Here is a 13,304-nt window from a genome sequence, read left to right as displayed (position 1 = left end):
ACCTAAAAATAAAAAATGAGGAATTCATTTATTTTTGGGAACCACTGGTTTACACAATAAAAAAATTTAAGAGAGCACATCCATCAGATAATTAAATATAGTGAAAGGATTGCAAGCGTTAGTGGCAGAAATATACCGTAAATTCCGGACTATAAGCCGCTACTTTTTTCCCAAATGTTCAGCCCTGCGGCTTATTCAGTGAAGCGGCCAATTTATGTAATTTTTCTAAAGGCCACCAGCGGCACTCGAGTACAAAAGGTAAGATTTAGACCGGTGGAATATTGCGCTGAGGTAGACTGCATCCTCTTAGTTTATGTTCGAATTGTCCGTATGACAAAGGTTTGTTCCGGGTTTAAGGAAAACGCCCTTGATGGCAACAGTTATACGGAGAAAGCTGAAAACGGTTTAACATGAATTTCACAATTGCGGTATGGCTTTTTTTAACAGCTGTACTTTATGCGTTGCGAGCGTGTTAGGAGTAGCGTGGTGGTACCTTTCACAGGCACGGTTTGGGATGAAAGTTATATTATTATTATTAAAGCTTTGAAAACTCTCTCGGTGTACCATCTTTCTTTGTAAATATGTGTAACCATGTATAATATGTATTTGCAACTGTATATTTTTGTAATGTATTTATTTTAGAGACTTATTGTGATATGTTTTCTACGCGGGCTGGCGGGAAGTGGGATAAAGCTGAGTTAAATCTCTGTTGTTGCAGCGGACAATAGTGGATATATATTCTTCCCACCCTTAACTTTGGAAATATACATTTTTTCATTGGATTACTTTCAACGAGACCTGGACTTTAAAGGTTTGCATTAAATTCTAACTACCGGTATCATTTTCCTTTCATTTTGTTGATTGTGGTGGATGGATTGTGAACTATATCTGAAGTTTTAATTGTGGCACCTAAAGCCAGGTTTGGGTTAAACTTGTGATTGTATTACATGTTTAAATGTTGGCGCATGCGGCTTATATACAGGTGCGACGTGTATAAGGACAAAACTAATTATGTCCACAAAATGTGGTACGCGCGGCTTATAATCAGATGCGCTCTACAGTCCGGATTTTACGGTAGTCAAGTCTATTAGTATAGCTCTTATCACAAGAAGTCTCAAAGGGCTGCACAGACCACAGATTATTGAAAACTACAGACTATGATTGCATCATCCCTGATCTAAAACCTACATGAGGGCAAGGAAAACCGTAGAAACCTTTGCATTGCCTTTCAAAAACTTCTGGATCTATACAATGAAAATGTGGTTGAAAAAACAGGGGGGAAGGTCTATGATTTAAACAGTCAGGTAAAGGCGAGGTTGTCACCTGATCTTGGGGTTTGTGACTTAAGCAGCGAGCAACCCAGCTTTCAATGTAAGACTGTGTTCAGAATGCAGTCCGGCGCAAAAAGAAGATTGAGGTTACACTAGTTTAAAATAACAAAGTCCGTCTTCCTGTCCTAAATCAACGTTCTATATGCGGACAAAGATATATTGGTTCTGCTTTCTGGATTTGAAAGACACACATTACAATGTGGAGACACGCATGAACCTCATGACGGATGGGTTGTTCTTTTCCAGCTGGACAATGTCATTTATGGAATGTCGGGATGGAAAATTTTGCCCCCAGTATGAGGGAAAAGTCCAAAAGTCATATAAATTTAGATGAAATGCAATTACTAAAGTTTGAAATTTGAGGAAAAGGAAAACAAGTGTAGAATATATGTAGACGTACATGTAGAGATAAATTATTACCTAAACATATAATGAACAAATAAAAAACTCATGTAATACCTAAATATATGATATAAATGCAATATATTCATATATGTATGCATTTTGTCATTTATTTATTTCCGTCTTCATTTTGTCATTTATACAGTATCGTCGTGTATTTTCTCATTTATTTTGTCGTGTATTTTGTCATGAATGTTGTAGTGTATTCTCTCTTGTATTGTGTTGTTTTATTTGTCCTGTATTGAGTCGTGAATTTTTTCATGTATTTTGTCGTGTATTCTCTCATTTATTTCGTTGCGTGTTTTGGCATGAATGTTGTTTTGTATTTTATCATGTATTTTTGTATGTTTTTTGTCATGCGCTTTTTTTGTGTACTGCGTATTTTATAGTGTATTTTGTAATCTATTTCTTCATGTATTTTGACTGGTATTTAATCATGTGTTTTGTCGGGTATTCTCTCATTTATTTCGGCCTGTATTTGTCATGAATGTTGGAGTGTATTTTCTCTTGCATTTTGTCTTTTTTTGTCTCGTATTTGGTCGTGATTTTTTTCATGTATTTTGTTGTGTATTCTCTCATTTATTTCGGCATGTATTTAGTAATGATTGTTATAGTGTATTTTATCCTGTATTGTGTCATTTTATTTGTCCTGTATTTGGTCGTGATTTTTTTCATATATTTTGCAGTGTATTCTGACATTTACTTTGTCATGTAGTTTGTTGTGTATTTTGACTGGTATTTAATCATGTGTTTTGTCGGGTATTCTCCCATTTATTTCGTCCTGTATTTGTCATGAATGTTGTAGTGTATTTTCTCTTGTATTTTGTCAGCTTATTTGTCTTGTATTTAGTTGTGAATGTTTTCAAGTATTTTGTCGTGTATTCTCTCATTTATTTCGTCATGAATGTTGTTTTGTAATTTGTCGTGTATTTTTGTCATGCGCTTTGTTCTGTATTGTGTATTTCGTAGTGTATTTTGTCATTTATTTTGTCATGTGTTTTGTAGTGTATTTTGTCTGGGATAAGAAAGCTTGATGTGGTTGAGAAATGGTTGGAACGCTTTTTTTCGCCCACTTGACCTCTTGAAGCGCATTTTCCAAAAGTAGGTTAAACTTAACTTTATTTATCTTTATAGAGCATATTATTTAATGAAATGTTTACTTTTTAGTATAAATCAATACAGGTTACTTATACAAGCCTTGTACATACTAATATAAACCTTAAACATACAAAATATAGCACTGAAGCAACTTACGAACAAATTCAACTTACAAACGATCATGCGGTAAGTTTCGAAATATATCAATGACAAAATGCTAACAAATTATATAAATGTATTCATAAACTGGATTTATGTCTTAAAATGTAGAGATTTATGCATGTGTTCATTTACTCACATGGCATATTGCTGGTATTTGTTTATTTATACATTTATTTATACAAATGGCAAAATCGGTCCCCCGTAGAAACATGGCCCGGCCGCCCTATGTCACTGTCATGTCAGATATTTTGGGTGGAGAAATAAGCCAGCACGATAAAACATGAGTGAGTGATTCAAGGTGACAGCATCCTAACGTTCGTTCAGGATGAAGAAATGATTGAATTGGATTATTTTCACATTTCATTAAGATCACTTTTTGCTGTCCTAAACTCACTATTTTGGACCACAAATAATGGCAGATTCACCTTCAGAACACAAAACTGCGTGGATTTCTGTTCCTCTATTTTCTCCCCATTGAACAAACACATTAGGCTGAAAATAATGATTGATCCGACCTCAAAATAACAGCAAAGGGCACAAGCAATGTTATGTCATAATGATTTCAATTATTGTATTTTACAGACGGTAAAGTGCACCTAAAACCTCTCAGTTGACCAGCAATTTGCATGCGCACATCAGTATGGAAAAAATTGGTAATGCATACAGGTGTTCTTTCATAATTCTGAAATGATTGATCAGTTAATTGCAAATCAATGGTGGCTAAAGGGATCAAAACAAGATAGCCACACTAAGAGCGCTAAAACCTAATCAACAGGTCACTAGGAACATAGATAGATAGATCTATCTATCTATCTATCTATCTATCTATCTATCTATCTTGGTCATATCCCTCAAGACGTGTGTCCGACAGCAAGACAAACACATACAATAACAAAGAAAATAAAAGGGAAAAAATAGCAAAATACACACACAAATATTTTTGGACCATAGCCAACCCAAATGCCCAAACACCCAAACAAGTTAGGCACCTCGACACCTAAGTTGGTCATGCTTTCGCCCCTCCAGATAAAACAGGAACATAGATGACGTAGGAAAAGACAATATTTCTTGTCTCGTTATCAAAATATGTTTGACCACAGTGTCAGATATGTTAAAAAATGAGAAAACAGAAAGTGATTAAAAATCAGTACAAAGTCTTATTTCACTTTTTCTTAGTGCAAACTAAGCATTCTAAGTTTCAAATGTTGTTGAATACATAAAGCCGTGTGTTTAAATCTTTCAGGATGACCAAATTACTTCTCACTACGTGTTTATGCTCATTCAGTTCGGAATCTCGTGGACTTCGAAAATACGGGCAATACAATACTGTATTTTAGTGGTCCCCAATCTTTTCTGTACCATGTCTAATGTCTCGCAGCCCGGCCAAATAATAACAACAACATGGCACCGAGACTAAAATGGTGTGTATTACTAGTAGTCTGGTACAATGTTTCTCAACTGGAGGGTTGTGACCCAAAAGAATGTGACAGATCTTTGCCTTGACAAAAAATGTGAAAAATAAGAAAACGCTGAGGTCTAATAACATTCCTTTAAAATATGACATTTAAAATAATGACCCACATGATCTCTTCTACCTTTTCAGTCAATCAGTGCATTTGAGAGGGAGCACATTTCATTTTATTTTGATTTTATTGGTTTTTATTTCCTTTTCCTGCCCATAATAGGGTACCAAGAAAGTTAGTAGTAAGGGAAAGGAAAAGCGGATGAAGGTGACAACAACAAAGGAATAATTGCAAAATTTGTAAATAGTGTACGAGTATCATTGAAGTGCTGCTGTAAGGTACACTAAATGGTTTAAAAATGTTCTATTTTAGTTTTTTTTTTAGCCGTACATTATTCTTTATTCCCAGCATTATTAAAAAAGTATCGATCTTTAAGTACACACTTTATTAATAAGTTTAATTTCTTTTGGTACGTGGCTATTTTAAAAAGGCTTCAGGGGTTCTTATATACGATGCAGTTTTATATGCAAGTATATACAGTACTTGTATTCGTTTTGGTTTTACTGGTTTTGGAGAAAAAAAAACTGGATTTGAGGAGTGGAATTATTTTCTTGATTTTGTCACCACTTGTCATTCGGTTAGCATGGTGGGTCCTGAAGCCAGACAGGTTAAATCTGGTACTCTCCCTTCCATGCTCCGGGTTCGATTCCTGTTCATTCCAATCTTGCAATTGTGATCGATGATATATTTTCACTGATTGATCAATGCACAAATATGGCACTTCACTTTCTTTGTAGGCAACTGTTGCCCTTACTGTAGTTTTAATGCTTTGCCCTATGAATGAAAGAAATATAACAAAAGACACATTTTTGAGGGTGCAGCAGTCGCTCATCTCGGGATCAAGAGGTCGCAGGTTCGATTGCCGGCTCCTCCGTGTTGTATGTCGAAGTGTCCTTGGGCAAGACACTGAATCCCTAATGGCCCCGATAAGCAAGTTACCTTGCATGGCTGACGCTGCTATCGGTATGTGAGTGTGTGTGAATAGGTGAGTGTGAAGCACATTTCAAAGCGCTTTGGGAGGACGTCATTGACCTGAAAAGCTCTATATAAATGCAGACCATTACCATAACCCGGTGCATGACAGCAATCAAATGAATTTCCCAACCCATCACTTACATTTTCTTTAAGTATTTTCCCTTCTGCCGTCTATTTTGTTCCTGCATGCTTGAAGGCGGTCTCATCAATCGACCCCCCTACTGTCACCCCGGGTGATCGGGCTTGTAAAGTGTGCACATCCTAACAAACAGTTGAGATCCAGAAAAGCATTTGTCACATTGAATTGTGAGAGGGATGCTGCAGAGGATGTCTCGCGTCCGTTCACATTGACAGGAAAAGCAGAATAACAAAATTGCTATCCTCCGTTCTTAAAATTGGCCAGTAGTGTTTGAAATTACGTGGTACAAAGAAACGCGTTCTTGCAACACTTTTCTCTGTAAGAGTAATGTAACGCGTTTAGGGCTGCCACTAACTATTATTTTGATAATCAATGAATCGGTCAATAATTTTTTTTTGATGAATTAAAAACACATGTTTTATTTCCTCCTCTTTATTCAAATATGATAGTTTTGGACAAAGAGAAAAATAGTGCTCAGAACAAAAGATTAGTATGTAATATAAAAAAATAACAAATAACAATTAATGTAAACCCACTTTTCAGAATGTCAACAAATTTGTTTTTTTCGGTTGAATCTTTCAATAAGATAAACATTCGCAATGTGCAAATGATATATAATTGTCAGGACCAGAACGGAAAGAGGGCCCACACGCTTAACGTTTACCACAAGTTTTATTGAAGGAACGAGGAAGGAGTCCGCCCACGATCCGGTGTTCGCTCTCGTACTCGGTTTGTAATCCGAACACTGAAGTAGATCTTCAGTAGCGAGCGATGGCGGTGTCAGGGGCGGAAAACTGGTCGGTAGCCGGGCCTGGGAGAGCAAGACGTGGTCGGGGTCGGAAATGAGTCATAAGCCGGGACTGGAGAGCAGACGTGGTCGGAATCAAAAATGGATCGTAATTTGGGACGGGAGAGCAGATGTGGTCGAGATCAAAACAGGTCGTAGCGGGACACAAACAGGAGCAAAAAACAAGACAGGCGTGAGTCAGGGTCGAAAAAGGGCTTGCCATGTAAAAACAGACAGACTCACCCCAGGGGACAGATAGGAGTGGGTTTAAATAGGGACAGGGAGCCAATCAGAGTCTGAGGCCGTTGGCGCCAAAGGAGTGGGCACAGGTGATTCGCATCAGTAATCATGACAATAATATGCTTAAGAACATGTCACTTTTCATCATTATTATTTTTCTTTTTATTTTGTATGTCTGTTTTTCATTTTTAGTTTTTTTTCCTCTGTGTTTCTGCAACACTTTAAAAATTGTTAAATGTGGGGTGTGTAGTTTGATATGTCGTCAAAAAGTTGAAAATTAAATATGTTTTCTATTAAGGATGTGTTAACAATGCCCAACTAAGTTTAAAGAGCCCTGAGGTTGTATTTTCCATTTTGCCTATTTGCTTTTATTTTACTTTTATCAGACCTGTTCGGGTGGAACAAAGCCCCAAAAGATGAAAAAGAAGGAGTTTATTCAAGCATGTCCAAGAGATAAACACAAAACATGTGTTACTCTGCTGCCATCTATGGCTTAACGTCCAAAATGTAGGATTATGTTTTCAAATGACGCAGTAGTGTTTGGCTGTTTCATGCTAATTTTGTTTGTAATGATGCAATTTTCAATTTAAAAAATGATAGAAAAAAGTCAGATACTTTAAAAAACAACAAGTCAAGTCAAGTCACATTTATTTATATAGACCTTAATCACAAAAATGTCTCAAAGGACTGCACAGTAAACCAGGAAACAACAATCTTGCCTTACCAAAGTTGTACTGCAAAGAGCTAACTTACGGAATTCAATGCACTTATTTGCAAGGATTTACCTTGCTAAGTTGCTCATAAATCGCGCGAGACAATGAATCCATGGGGAAAATAGTTGCCAAAGTTTAAATGAACAATTTTAATCAATGTATTGGATTCGTTGTTGCAGCCCTAAATGTTTTATTGTCGTTACAACATGGTGCGTTACTCCGTTCCATCTTGAACTTCTCCGGCAATTTGGCAGTTACGACTTCGCTCATGGCAGCACAGCAGCGCAGTGGTGAGCGCATGTGCGGCACAGTTCTGAGGTCATGAGATCGAACCTTCGTGTGTGGAGTTTGCATGTTCTCCTCGTGCGTGGGTTTCCTCCGGGCACTCCGGTTTCCTCCCACATTCCAAAAACATGCATGTAGGGTTAATTGGCCGGTTTAAATTGTGCTTAAGTGTGAAAGGGCGAGTGAGTTGTGTGTCTCTGTGTGCCCTGCGACTGGCTGGCAACCAGTTCAGGGTATCCCCTGCCCACTGCTCGAAGATAGCTGGAATGGGCTTTAGCACTCCTGCGACCCTACTGAGGATAAGTGGTGCAGATAATGGATTGATGGATGGACTTCGCTCATGCAAACCTCCTCCCACCAGCAATACAACACTGAATACAACAAATGATCAAGGCTCGTATGTTTGTATCCATCCATCCATTTTTTGCTCAGGTTATCCTCAGTAGGGTCGCAGGGGTGCTGGAGCGTATCCCAGTTGTCTTTGCACAGTGGACAGGGGACACCCTGAACCGGTTGCCAGTCAGTCGCAAGGCACACAGAGTTACACAATTTACTCGCGTATTCACACCTGCATGTTTTTGGAGTGTGGGAGGAAACCGGAGTGCCTGGAAGAAACCCACGCAAGCACGGGGAGGACATACCAACTCCGCACAGGAGGTCTGGTAGCTGGATTTCATCCCATAACCTCGGAACTGTGCCGCGGACGAGCTAACCACTCAGCTGCTGTGCCGCCTTGGTGAGTGTATATTTACCAACAAAATACAACAGAATACAGTTATGGTTATGCTCCCCAAGCACAGAATACAAGAGCACGGAATTTCACCCTACTGATGTTCTGATATTATTCCTACAGTGTACTGTAAGCTCGCATTCAAGCCATATTTACAACTACAACATAAAATATTGAAATCAGGGGCTCAGTTTCAACAAATATCTGGTTGTGTCATCAGTATTGAATGGAAGGCGGCGCTTGGGGAGCGGCGAGGCTTATACAGGAACACTGATATCAATGGGGCAACCATGAGCACAGAATTTACTGTAAGAGTGCTGAATTTTAGTCTTTCTATTTGTGAAAAGATTGAAATAGACCATTCATGGAGAAGAAAAAAAATGGAGAAGAAATCGAAAAGGAAATATTTGAGTGGCTTGAAGGCAAAGGAGAAAATGGATATTATGGTATCTCAACTGTTAGTTTGCAAGCTCTCAAGATTGTACAGACTCAGAAATATGAAGGCTTTGCTGCTTCCATAGATTGGTGTACACATTTTCCTCTATTTATTTTGTGATGTGGCTTTTAAAAATCAGTTTGTTGGAGTGGCTTCAATGTGAGTATACGGTAATGTGTAACTAGATAGTTTCAGAGTAACGCGCTACATTTTGGGGTCAGTAATCTGGTAAGGTAACAGAATTACTTTTTCAATGAAGTAACCAGTAACTGTAACTTGTTACTCTTTTTCAGTAATGTGGCCAATACTGTTGGCGATTCAAGGCGTGCTTTGTCATGAGACCTCAGCTCAGTTGGTACGCGATGGGATTCACTGCACAAGTCATGTTTTGGCTTTTTCATTATCCCAGCATTAGATTAAAATTATGCCCATCAGACAAAATGGCTGAAAATAGAAAAAAAAGTGACACAGTTCGAATGAGTCCAGATGTGGGTTCAGGTTTTTTGGGGACAGAAAATGAGGAGAATGAGGATTTCAGACCAAAGGTGAGGAACTTCATCTCACCTGGAGGATATGAAATGTGGCCTTATTATAAACCTACTGCTGATGTGCGCTTCTCTTTTATTGAGACCACATTTTACACCGTGTTATAAAAGACAGCAGCCTTTATCTTTAAATCGCTATCTATAATTGTATGTCCCGCAGAGGGAATCAAATTGATGTTTCTGTGAACAGGGTTTCTCCAGACGTGAGAGTGCATTGACACTTTTCTACCACTAGCGCAGGAGAGTGCTATAGCCCATTATGACCATAGACGTAATTTGTTTTCTTCCCCCATTTATACTCCTTGCCATTAAAAAAACATCAGAATAAACATAAGATGGTGTCCTCGTCTTAATAAAATTTGTCTCAATTTTTCGGAGATTATTTTTGACAATCACACAAGTTTTTATTTTAGGTTTTATTTTATTGTGGAATGTCAAACCATATACTCAAATACAAAACGTCTTCAAAATACAAGAAATTCTAAATACAACTGGATCCAGGAACAATTACCGTAAATTCTTGACTATAAGCCGCTACTTTTTCCCCAAACTTTCAACCCTGCGGCTTATTCAGTGATGCGGCCAATTAATGAATTTTTTTTAACGGCCGCCAGCGGCACTCGAGTACAAAAGGTAAGATTTAGACCGGTGGAATATATGCGCCGAGGAAGACTGCAACTTCTTGGCTTGACTAGCGGCGAGAAATCTTTCACTAAAACTGGCCGCATGTGAAAGGCAAGTCTGCCAGTGGATCCTGACAGTGTGGGGCAGCATCAAAAAATCCACCAACACCAACTGGTTCCGAAAAGCCGTGACGGAGAGGAGGGCACACTAGCGACAGTGACAGCGCAGTGAGGCTGCGGGAGCGTGGGACGACGTCTATATGACACTGTTTCTTTCCGACACTGAGGAAGACGATTTTGATGGCTTCAGTTGTAAGGAGGAAGATGAGGACGGTTTATCGTGATTTTTACAAGTACGGTATGTTTTTTTTAACAGATCCGTTTACTGTGTTGCGAGCGTGTTGCTACCTGTCACAGGCACCGTTTGGGATGGAAGTTATATTATTATTATTAAAGCTTTGAAAACTCTCTCGGTGTACCGTCTTTTTTTGTAAATATGTGTAACCATGTATAATATGTATTTGCAACTGTATATTTTTGTAATGTATTTATTTGTATTTATTTTGGACACTTATTCTGATATGTTCTGGACCAGCGAATTAAAAAGAAGGGGCGTAACAAACGCGGGCTGACGGGAAGTGGGGACCGGTAAAGGTGAGTGCTTGTGGACACGGCGGACAATAGTGGATATATATTTTTCCCACCCTTACCTTTGGAAATATACCCTTTTTTCTTTGGATTAGTTTCAACAGGACCTGGACTCTGCCGGTCTGCATCAAACCTTAAGTACCGGTATCATTTTACGTTCATATAGCTGGTTGTGATTTTTTTGACTGCATACTTTAATGAAGGATATTCAGTTACAATCGCGAGACTTAAAGCCGGGTCTGGGTTAATTATGTGTTACATTTTTTTTATGTGGGCGCATGCGGCTTATATACAGGTGCGGCTTGTGTAAGTACAAAATCGGTTATCATCTTGAAATGTGGTGGGTGCGGCTTATAATCAGGTGCGCTCTATAGTCCGGAATTTACGGTAAATCTTGTATTGAAAGGGGCTACTCTATTTCAATGAATTGCAAATATCCATCTGTCCATTATCTGCACCGCTTGTCTACAGTTGGATCGCGGGGGTGCTGGAGCCCATCCCAGTTATCTTCGGGGACTGGGCAGGGGACACCCTGAACAGTTTGGAATTGCAGATACCCTGTTTCAAACGTTCTGATACCACCAAAATTGAACATCTTCTGCGTCACAATCCTGCACTCAGGTTTATTTTCCTCTCTATCTATCTCTCTCTCTCGCTTGCCCTTACCCTTACCCTATTTGGCCACTCTCTTCCTAGCTTTAATTACCAACCCAAACAGCTGGTGTCACTTCTCCCTTTTCACGATTTAAACACTCTTCAAGTGGGTTATGGGAGGTTAAGGGTTTTGGCTGGAGGACTGGGGGTTTAGGCCGGGTGGGGTGTCAAGCATTGTAGCTGGGGGCATGGAGGGTGTGGGTTGGGGATTAGACGGCCAGATGAGAGTGGATGGGATGGGGTAAAATGGGACTAGGGCCAGTGGGGGGGCTTATGGGTCGGTAGGCCCTGTGCCGCTTTGCCGAGTTAGGGATTGTTGGTTAGCAATTGAAATTCCAACGTAAATATGTATACGTTTACAGTGTGCATTCAAATCAGAGCAGAAAGTAAACACTAGCAAAGCCAATCGTGAATGATTTTTACGCACCATTATTACCCGCAATGATGCCGAATTATTGATTGACTTCTGGAAAGAAACATTTACAACTATTCCCAATGTCTAAAAATTGGCCAAAGTGAAATATACAAATGCAAAGTTTTTCGGCCTGTAAACTGGTCGTATAAATAGCCACTCATTGAAACACCTAGACCTACCAGTAGAAAAAAAGTGTAAAATACAATGTTTGTTTTTCAGAATGTGATGAAATTTGAGAAAGTACCAGATAAGGCTTCAAGCTATTGTCTTACTAGTTTTCCAGCTAAGATGCCCAGACTACACTCCGTTGCAGGCGAGAATAAAAACCTTCAATTTCTTTGTGTTCCAACTCAGATTCGATGTTAGTAGAACTTGCAGGTATTATTTTAGTTAGGGACAAAACTTCAAAGTATTACCTTTGAAAAAAGACCAAACCTGTCCATATTTTCAAAATGGTTCAAGAAGAGCATTACATTTCTGTTGGGTACGGCTTGGATTGGGATTTTAGGCAAATTTTACAGGAACAGTAGGGTGATAAGCATTCTTTATCCTTGTCTCAGTGCTAGTATGTTGGCTACTCTTTCATGTTCCAAGCCTTATTGTCAAAGACCTTGCCTATACAGTGTATCAATCCGTCACCAGGCATTCTGAATCCCAAGTACTGCCTGCAGGATTCTTGGACTTCCACCTTTGCTGCCTGCTGGATTATCGACCTCTTGCCTGCCTCTTGGACCACGACTACTGCCTCAGGTGATATCGATACAGTCGCCCGAAACCTGAATCCCCGTGTACCGAACCCTTTCGGAATAAGGACCACTTTACTAACCTGTGTTTCTGCGTTATGCTTCTGCACCCTCGGGTTTTGCCCTGACGTTCTGTGTGTTATATTTCTCATGAAAACCTAACAAGCGCTTTGTTGTTATTGTGGTAATATTGAAATATGTCACAACCCATACTTAGACATAATCATATCATTTTATTTTATTTTTATACGCATATATAGTCATAATTATGTAACTTCAGTTATGGGTTTTTTTTATAATATCACCTCACTTATTTGAGTGGAATACACAATGAAAATCAGGAAACATCAATTTCAGTTCGTGAGATTTCTAAACAAGCACATCCCTGAGAAGATCACTCTTAGTAAAGTGCAACTTTCATCCGTTTTAACAAAATATTATTGATTTCCTTATTAGGGGTGTAGGGACTTGAGTACAATTTCCTCAAAGATTATGAGGCGGTCATCAGTAGTGTCGTGCTCGATTCCACTGTATGTTTGACTTGTAATAGATTTTCAATCAGATTATGGACTGGCCTTGTTGTATAAGAATGATGGTAAAACATGTTGGTCTTCGCACAGGTGAATTGCTAGAGCTATTGTCTGCTATATAATTGCTGCGCATAAAATATACTTTAAATAAGACCTTGGAAGGAACTACCCATCTGTTATCAGCCTTGACAGACGCTGCCCTACTTCCGAACGATCGTTCGTAATTTGTTCGTAAGTTGCTTCAGTGCTATATTTTGTATGTTTAAGGTTTATATAAGTATGTTTAAGGCTTGTATAAATAAACTGTATTAACATTTCATAAAAT

The 13,304-nt window shown here is 38.8% G+C and overlaps 1 protein-coding gene across 5 annotated transcripts in view; it reads right to left on the bottom strand.

The window, feature by feature from the left end:
* The window catches only part of sphkap (SPHK1 interactor, AKAP domain containing), a 67,915-nt gene that overhangs the window by 37,312 nt on the left and 17,299 nt on the right, over positions 1-13,304 (bottom strand). The gene's annotated exons all lie outside the window — the stretch shown is intronic.

The sequence above is a fragment of the Urocampus carinirostris genome, chromosome 10 (genome assembly GCF_059441175.1).
Source record: "Urocampus carinirostris isolate Australia breed hairy pipefish chromosome 10, RoL_Ucar_1.0, whole genome shotgun sequence".
Lineage (NCBI taxonomy): Eukaryota > Metazoa > Chordata > Actinopteri > Syngnathiformes > Syngnathidae > Urocampus > Urocampus carinirostris.
Note: the sequence above shows the minus strand (reverse complement) of the source record. Positions and strands in the feature narration are given on the sequence as shown.